Genomic DNA, 10,166 nt, shown 5'->3' with positions numbered 1-10,166 from the left:
ATGCATTGTCACCAGTTCACTGTCTCTTATTCTTCCTACGTACTGCCTGCACAAGTCTGGAAAGTCTAACTTTTGGTCTAGATCTTCCTTCCTTCCTTCCTCCTTCCTCCCTTTCTTTCTTTGTACTGAAAATTGAATCCAGGTTCTTTACACTGAGCTATATCTCCAGGCTTGTTAAATTGTTTTGTTTTGAGATGGTCACTAAGTAGCCCAGTCTAGGTTTAATTTTTAATGACCTAGCTTGTGTGATAAAAGAAAATATTCCAGAGCTCAGTGGAGACTTTATATTCAGGTTAAGTGTTTCTGCCAAATATGAAATTCCTAATTTTTCTAATACTCTTGGTAACTACATAGTTTCAATAATTTTTGTTGTGGTGTTTCTAATGTTCCAAGGCTAAAAATAATATTCAAATTTAAAATTGAATTGCCAATATTTAAATTATCAAACAAATACTGTTATCTTTACCAATACTCCATGATTTGCAATAGATTAAGAGAAGTGAAGACTAGAAGTCTCAGAAGAAAACTAATCTAGGGCCCAATAGTAATAAATATTGTTTCAAACTCTGCTTTATATTTTATTTATTCATATGTGACTGTCTTTCCAACTGGATTTGAGGTCCTAGTAAGAAAGACTGGTGTTTGAATCACTTTTAATTTTACCTTCAACAAAATGTCTGATCTTTTCTGTATGGTCATTAAGTATTTGTTGAATTATTTAATTTTAAGATCTAGGCTTTTTTACATCAATTATTCAAAGGATATTGATAAATCTGGACATGGAAAATCTATACTTTTCTAGGGCTTGGATCAAACTTGGACAGAGTGTCCAAGAAACCTGAATGAGAAACAAAGGGCCAGACCCTCCTCAGACTCTAAGAAAGCCACAGACTGAAGACACCAGTCCTGTGGCCACTGCTGATAGGGTCCTTCCTTTCTGCTGTCTTGACTTTATGACCATTACCAGGAGGAGCAACCTACAGTCATTGGTCAAAGCCAGAGGGAATTTGAGGCAAAGAACAAGTCTTTCACTGATGTTCTGTCACATCCCATGAAATGTCTTTCTGAGCTTCTTCTTGTTTAACTGTTTAAGGGAAGGCTGGGAATCTGCAAGGCAGAAATACTGCAAAGGCAGAAGTTGAGTTGTATATGAAAGGAAACTAGATGGCTTTAAATATTTACCTATGTATCAAACACTTTTCAACTATGAAAATCTAAAGCTATAAGCCTCATCATATATTGGGCACTGTGTTGGGCAGTGACCAAATGCTATATACACACAGTGTAGACAAATTTACATAGCATTTTATTTGGTCTAGACTCCATTTGCACTGAACAAAGTTCTTCTTGTAACTGTAATCACCAGACCTGAGCACAAGCCTATGAAGTAGATAGCACTTCATGTTCCAGTCTACAGATAAGGAAATTGAGACACAGTATAAAAGGTTCAGGAACTTGCTCATGAATATTCAATCTAGTAAGTATCAGAGTTGTGGTTCAAACTCACAAAATCTGACTTCAGACTATCTACTCAGAATGATTATTCTACACGACAACTTTGGCCTTTTTGATAACTATTTGACAATAGTACCACTACTCTTTTCTATAAATGAAGAGCTGAGGTGTAGAGGTATATGTCATGTGACCTGAATCAATGTGGAGTCCTCCCCATTTCCCTGTTGCAGCCACTTGGTTTTGGTCTTTCTCATTCCTGGGATGAGGTCCTGTAAAGCCTTTTAATCTGTATCTTCAACTTTCCCCCTTTCCACTCACCTTTCACGTTGCTACACGATGCCATTCAAGACTCTCCCTTGGTTTCTTGTCTGTGTCATTATATTCAAATATGTGCCTTTTTATAGTAAACCTCCTTCTAGTTTTCAAACTTATCTCTCATTCTCCCATTCAGCTTATTTCCTTATTGTTCCACTTATATATTTTCAATTTTTCTTCTTATAAACAACATTTTAAATGTGTCCACACTAGGGAATGTATTCAGCTTATGTAGTCTTCCACTATAAGTTTCTTTCTCTATCCCCAGTGTTAGTGTTGACCCCATTTACCTCTCTTTGTTTCCTATGTACACTTATGCTGCTGGACACCATTGTGACCTTACACTGTTGTAAAATATTTGGCTATTTCTTTTTTCTTTTCTTTTTTCTTTTTTTTGGCACCGGGGATCAAACTCAGGACCTTGAGCTTGCGAGGCAAATGGCAGAACGTCTGAGCTAAATCCCTGGCCCACTTGTGTATTTCTTGATGCCTTTGGCATCAGGATTATTTGCCTTAAATCTCTTCACAACAATACTACTATAAAGCCTTTTATTTGTGCTAACTTCCTAGGGAACAAAAGTCAAAATATTTGGACTGGTGGGCCTTGAATAGCAGACTACATATTTGGGTTCAGAAAAATTTTGTATGGTGTATGATAATATTAAGAAAACTTAGTTTTACCATATTCTAAATGGAATGACTTAGAGTTGTGACCAAACCATGTGTAGGATAGCAACGGTGCTCCAAGAGTGCCAAGGAAAATATTTGCTGTTACAGCTTCTTTTGTACTTCATCCTGCTGTGCCTCTGTGATTGGAGAAATCTGACAGGAAAAAGTCAATGGGAAAAGAGGAGGATAATGTATGGAGCACAATAGTGACAGAAACAGAGCCACAAAGCTATGCCCAAACCTGGCTAAAGTAACCGCCAAAAGTCACATGATTGAATACAATGTAATGTGCTCTGGTGGAAAGTGAGAAGTGTACATGGTACTTCAGCTTCATTTGGGCTGGTTACCTTTCACTGTTGTTTTTGGAATTCTGGTATCACTCTGTGAAGACTGCATTCAGCAGATTTTGATGTTGTTTTGATATTGTTATTCTCATATTTCTTTATCATCTTTAGAATAGAATATTCAGTTTCTAAAAGTTGTCCTACAAAACTTTAAAGATGCAGGTAATTTGTTTCTTATTTGATGTTATTAAATGGACAAGGGAGTGAACCAAACAATAACAATAGAAATACATAAATAACAGTCATCATGAGAGCCTCTAAACTTTTTAAATGTAGAAATCTCCTACAGCTACCCATTCACAAGAATGAGTTAAAATAGAAGAAATTTGGTAATGTCTTTTAATCCCATTTCTAATATCTGGTTAAATCTTGTTTGTGTTTAATCAGTTCTCTACATATGTGGCTTCCAAGCCAGGTGTGGTGGTGAATATCTGTAATCCCAGCACTCAGGAGGCTGAGGCAAGAGGATCACCATGAGTTCGAGGCCAGTCTGGACTCCATAGCAAGATCTTGTCTCAAAATAACATAAAAGGTTAATACATATGCATCTTTCCCCATATTCACAAGTGGATCTTGGCATACTTCCCTAGACAAAAACTACCCACTGTGATCCTTCATTTCCATTCTCTCTTCTTCTGCAAGGATTGTAATTACACATCAATTGTACCTTTTGAAATTGTCCCACAGTTTGTGGATTTTCTGGGGTAGTTATTGTTATTTTATTCTTTTCGTTTTCAATTTGGGAAGATTTTATTGGTCTACCTTCCAGTTCACTGATTCTTTCCTCAGCCATGTCCAATATACTGATTTATTTATCAAAAGCATTCTTCACACCTGGTACAGGATTTTTTAAATTTTTAATACACTTTTGATTCTTTTTTAGTTTTTTTCCATGTGTGTACCTTCATTATTCATTTGCTCTTTTATATTGTCTATTTTAATGAAAGCCCTGGTGACTTATTAATCCTCATTTTAGTATCATTTTATAGCTGTATTGACTCCTGCTTCCAGTTAGTGGATCTCAGCTGCATCTTCCTGAAGTTATCTTTCTCTTCCAGGTATATTTGTCCTGCAATCTTATTGTTTTAATGGGTCTCATAAAGTCTCTAATTTTCAATTTCTTCAGCTTTTTCTTGCATAGGGACAGGAGCAATAACTTGCAAGCTCTTTCCATTATTGAAGCTGAAACCAAAAGTACTTTAAGAACCTCTTGATTAGTCTGAAATCATTAGATGTCAAATGGCATAAAAAATGTATGTGCTGCACCTTATTAAACTGTACATTCATCTCTGTGTGCAATGGAATACATACATGGCTCAACAGGCATCAAAGTATTAGTGTTGCATCAACAGAAAGGAACAAAATGATAAACTTAAGTCAACCAGCAGAATCAGCGAATATTACAAATTATAATAATTGCATTAATCATATAAGGCACTTGCACAATGCAAACACATGGCTTTTTGCAGTACTGTGTATCTATCTGCATGCTTAAATAAAACTAAGACCTTCATCATTCACATTTATAAATCTGAAAAGTAGAAAATTTCACCCAACACTCACCTAACTCATATATCTGGTCATTCACCAAGTGGAAGATTTCCAGATTTTACACAGTTGTTGGAATTTTACCAGAGACTATACCAGATTCTGCCAAGACCATGGGAGAGGAAATGTATCTTAACCCAGGCCATTAAAAATTTAGCTATTCAAGAGCATCCATTTCTAGGTTTGGGGGAAACAGATTTTATTGGTAAATGAGTTAGGAGAATAAAATTTCAACACGACTGAAAGTAAATTCCTTGGTATAATTTCAAAGATATTTTTTTCTGATTTCTGATGGAGGGTTTGAGACACAAGATAGATAATGTAGAACAGAAAGAGATGGCTTGCTTCACCCACTGCTATGTCAATGTTGTAATGACAGACATATTAACAAGAGCAACTCATAGATCCATTTAATATTAGTTTGTGTTGGTGTTTGTTTCAAATCAAGGGTCTCACTGCTCTTAAATTCATGGGTTCAAGTGATCTTCTTGCCTTAGCCATCCAGATTTCTGGGACTGCCAGTGTGAGCCACTGTGCCCAGCTAAAATGTTAGCTTCATGTGACATGAAAGTCTTCAGAAATACAGAGCAAAAGACAAAGTAAAACCTGTGTACTTTCACAGGTTTGATGAAGGGTAAACAGTAAGGTAGAAGTGTGTTTCAGAGGCCGTATGATGTGATGATAATCAGTGGGTGGAAGCTCTGTGTGTTTAAATGCTTTTCTTGTCCCTGTGTCCTTAGAGATATGAATATGCATTTCCTCTGGTGTAGGAGAGTACCACTTAGATGAGGGTCTCTCCAGGCCTATTTCAGAGGTCAGAGAATTCTTTTAAAACCTGCTCCAGGGAAAAACATGGGAGAAGGTAACACAGACTGTGATGCCCCTATTATTTTTCCAAATGTCAGAGTGCCATATGTTGGGTTAGCACATCCTAATCCCAATCAATAGGAAGAAGATAGTTTGATAAAGTCTAAGAAATGACTCTTCTTCCCATCCCTGTTGTATTTGTGGGTAAAATTTTGTTAGAGATTCAGTAGAGGCTCAGAGCAATATGCTAGGTAGTCATTCTTTCTCAGTGGCTCTGGAGTGGAAATATCTGGCTGGAGTTGCAGGAGACCTACAAACTTGGTATGAGGCAGGGATTAAGGGCACATTTTAAAGGGAGCTCATGCTTCTAGATGAGAATTGTTTTTGAGGATAAACCCCCAGACACAGCAACTAGAAGTTTCTCACACCTTGCACCTTCAGTCTTCAAGTTCAAGAAATAACTGTGACCTTTGGCCTAGGAAAGGAACATGCTGGAGCGAGAGACTAGATTGAGAATCATGGACCTGTGCAACCTCCAGCCAGGTAAATGAGGATCAGATATTAGCACGATCCAAGTCCCCTGTAGGCTCCTTTCTAATCACAAATACTGTTTTCCGAAAAGGAAATTCTTGACTTTTATAATTTTAGCACATAAATATGTTTCCTTAAAATGTATAGTTTTGTTATTAATCTTTAAAAATTGATTAAAACTATATATTTTCTTTTATATTGCTTCTTTTATTTAATAAACATTTTAGTGGATAAGATAGTTTTGTTCAGGGCTGGGGATTTAGCTCAGTAGTTATCCTGTCTGTCTCGAAAGTGCAAGGACCTGAGTTCGATCCCCGGTACGAAAAAAAAGATAGTTTTGTTCAGTCTGTGCTGTGAGATTTTCCATTGTGTTACTATACCACAATGCATCTATCTGTGTTTTATTGATGAACATTTATCATAAATTGTATAATAATGAAATCAGTAAGCTTCTTGTACACGAAGTCTACTGTATACTCATAATGGTCCCTTAAATCTTAATTCTTTATTTTTTTTAAATAAATAAATAAATACCAAATAAAAAAAGCAAAAGCCATTTTCTTGGAGCTTATTATAACAGGAGAGGCAGAGACTGTAAGGTGGGCAGGGGGATGAGAAACTTGGTAGTTGGAAGAGGAAGGCTGTGGAGACTCCTTAGGGAAGGGTTTCATCCAAGGGAGAATAGTCATAGGGCCAACTAGAAGCAAGCATTGCAGGTAATGGGTTGGGGGTTATGTCGAGTTTCCTCTGCTTGGTACTAAACTAGGAACTATTTAATAAAAATTAGGGAAACTGTCAGTTATTCAGTCATGTCTATTGAGACTGTTGGTTACAAAACTTATTGTTTTGCTATTTGGATTGTTAATGCAAGCAGCAATCTTTCTTCTAGGAGGCTAGTTTCCCAGTCCATTTATTGTACATAATAGGGTAGTTTTCTGGGAAGATGCTGCAGGCTCTGATTGAAGATTTTATTTTTATGGATGGCCTAGCCATTGTCATTTGTATATTTACTCTTTCACTTTTGTGATTTTTGTCAACTCAATCTAGCTTTCCTGGGGCCGAGGACATGATAATAAAATCTATTTCATACCATTTTAGGAAAGTTGGGTAAGATCATTTTAATACCTTTCTGTTTGACACTTTTAAATGTTCTCTCTTCTTTACATCTCTTCAATTTGATAGGTGCTTGACAGTATCTATCTGTGAATTTGAAGCTGCAGCTTGAAGTGTAAAAAAATTCAAACTTCAAAGTATTTGAGTAGCTTTCTCGATGCCCTCTACACTGAGAATCCATGGTGGTGCTACTAGCAAGAACCTCCCTGTATTCCTGGCAAAGATTAAGGTGCTTAGATAAATTTACAAATTTGCTCAAGGTTGTATAGCTAGGAAGGAGAAGAAAGAGAAAAACAAAGGAAAAATGAGGGTATAAGAAGTGTTCTTGACATTCGTGGAACTGGATTGGAGGCTTAGTTCTTCTTACACAAATATGTTCAGTTCTGCACTAAGTACCAGTTTTTCCTTTAATATAATTGGAAAATAGAGGCTGTTCTGCATATTCAGAAGATTTTAGAAAGAATAAAATTCAGTGCAATGTTACACAGATGCAGTGAATACAAAATATGTAACATTTTACTGGATACTATCTATATAATAATATAATAGATATACACACATAGTAAATTATAAATTATCCTATAACTATACAGAAAAATTATTACATATAGAATAGTACCTATATATCAAATAAAGTAGCCCTTTCCATTTTGAAAGAAGCAAGTGACATTATAGAACTCACTGCTTTCTAAAAATTAATTGGTAATGTCATTATGCATAGATCATGTGTTAGTCATCTTCCCATTGCTATAATAAGTGTCTGAAATAATCAAGTTGTAAAGAGCAAAGGTTTATTTTGGCTTATGGTTTTGGGCGCTTCAGTCGTTGATCATTGATTGGAATGCTTTGGGCCTGTGGTAGCACATCATTCTGGGAGCACACAGTGGAGCCAAACTGCTCATCCCGTGGCAGTGAACCAAAGGAAAGAAGCAGAAGATAACTGAGGTCCCACTGGCTATGACAAGGGCATGGCCCCAGACACCTGAAGACTTCTTAGTTTGCCCTACCCCTCAATGTTTCCACAAACACTGCACTCTGGAAATCCAGTCTTTAATCATGCAGGCCCTTGAGGGCCATTTAAGATCCAAACTACAGCAGATAATGTGTCATTGCAAGGATGAAAAATGTAAGTGGAGCAGAAGCCATATTTTTGAAAAATTATAAAACAAAATCTGAATACAGGAGTCTAACTCAAAGTTTGATATAAAGAAGTTAAAAATAAAAGCAAGAACATTATACACAAACAAATGCAAACAAGAGGGCTGAGGTCATAATAAAAAATTCAGGAGAAAAGAGTTACAGGATCAAAAATTATCATTTTATATTAAAACATATTTAATACATAATTACCAGACAAAATCTTTGTGACTGGACTATCATTAGAATAGCCCATAAGCAAAAATTTATAGAATTATATAAAATTGTATTATTCTATTAGAAGACAATCCTTACAGATTAGATAATCCTTTGACAGATATAATAGGTAAAAATAGGAATAAAGATAATATTAATGATGTAAAGTATCAGAACACAAGCTACTACACACAGTATTTGCATTATCAGGTAGTGCCCATTATTTTAAAATAACCATTCAATATTTACAAAAATTAATTAAACATGAGACCATTAAAGCAAAATATCGCAAAGTTGAAATAAGCTGTTATTTATTCACAATGAAGTAAAATTAGGCATCAGTTTCAAAAGTTTATCAAGAAAAAATTTAGCCACTTAGAATTTGAAAGCAAAAGTTAGCAACAGATAAGTCTATTAAGTTACTTTAGAAAATAATAAATTTAAATGATCAAAGCTAATTAAGGAGAAGAAAGCAGAAATAATCAGACAATAAAACAATTTTAAAAGGAGCCAGAGAAAGAAGATCATTCACAAAGTTATTAATAACTGACTTTTGAATAATAATTACAGGATGTCTCCAATGTTTTATTTTAGCAAGGCCAGTTAGAATTATCTTCCTATTCTTTAAGAATAATGATAAAATTCAAGACATTTTGAGAAAAACAAAACTAAAACATTTAAAAAACAGTAGATATTCATAAGGGAAAATATAAAATAATGTTCCTTTAGGGAGAAAATTATAGCAAAAGAAAGACAGTGATCACTTGTTGAAAAATCACAAATAAATTGGATGACAGAATAAATATTAATTAATATTTATTAATTACATGAATAGCAGTCTTTAATTGAGTTTATAGTTGAGAGAAGATTAAAAATATATTATAGAAATCATATCTAAGTCGATAAAGGGACAAATGGAGTTAAAGTGTTGCTTGTTTGTTGACCAATACAGAAATTAAAAGTTCATTAATGTCCACTTAATAAATCAAGGAATGATGGTTTAGTTTCTAAAATAATATTGAAATCTCTCAAAGGAGAGTAAGAGGGTGTGTAATTTTCAAGTTAATGTAGGTAGGAAATGCAGTAAAAAATAAAGTGAAATAAAATAAAAAAGAAAGCAAAATTTTAAAACAGAAAACTGTAAGATATAGATTTAAATAAAATATATCAATAATTACATTAATTGTAAGTTGTCATTTAAGTCTAACCAGGTTTAAATATTCCAGGTGGAGAAAGTGTTGCAAAGATGAAGTTTTATACACGTATTAAACTATAAAAATAGAGAAAAATTAAACCAGATGGATAACAAAAGATAGTTTTTTTAAGTATTACCAAACGAAAGCCAGTATACCTATCATAATAACAAGTAAATAGATTTTCATGACAAAAAGGAGTTAAAGGTATAAAAAAGGGTGCTTTGCAATTATTAAATATTTAATCCATGAGGAAACTTAAAAATTCTAATTTATATGCAAATAGGCCAAAATGAACTAATCACAGACTGAAACTCTATGAAAATATTTGACAAAACCATAAAATAAGTTTCTGTGACTATTTGATAAGTAAAAATAAAAGCTTGATCCAGGTGGCATATATAAAATAGTATATCCCAAATTTAAGAATACATATTGTTTTCAGTCACTGAAGGAACATTGAGAATAATTTCTCATATTTTATACCATAAAGAAATAACAGCAAATTTCAATGGGCTGATGGAACAGTGTGTATTCATTCACTGATCAAAATGCAATTAATATGGAAATTAATAATTGCTTGAAAGGCTAGCACAAAAATCATTTCATATTTTTGAAATCAAGTAATGAATTTCCAAGTAACCGATCAATGAAATAAAAATGGAATTTCAAATATATTTAACTGAACAAAAATACTGTATTTTAAAACTCAGTGGATACAGCTAACTCTGTATTTAGAGAGAAATGTTCATCTTTGACTTAATGTGTTAGAAAAAAAGTAAGGCAGAAAATCAAGGAATTATGCATCTATCTCAAGAAGGTTTTTTGTTTTGTTTTA

Source organism: Heterocephalus glaber, unplaced genomic scaffold, assembly GCF_053883595.1.
Source record: "Heterocephalus glaber isolate CG9 unplaced genomic scaffold, H.glaber_assembly_v1.0 deba00001504, whole genome shotgun sequence".
Lineage (NCBI taxonomy): Eukaryota > Metazoa > Chordata > Mammalia > Rodentia > Bathyergidae > Heterocephalus > Heterocephalus glaber.
The sequence above is the reverse complement of the archived record's forward strand: the minus strand, read 5'-3'. Positions refer to the sequence as shown.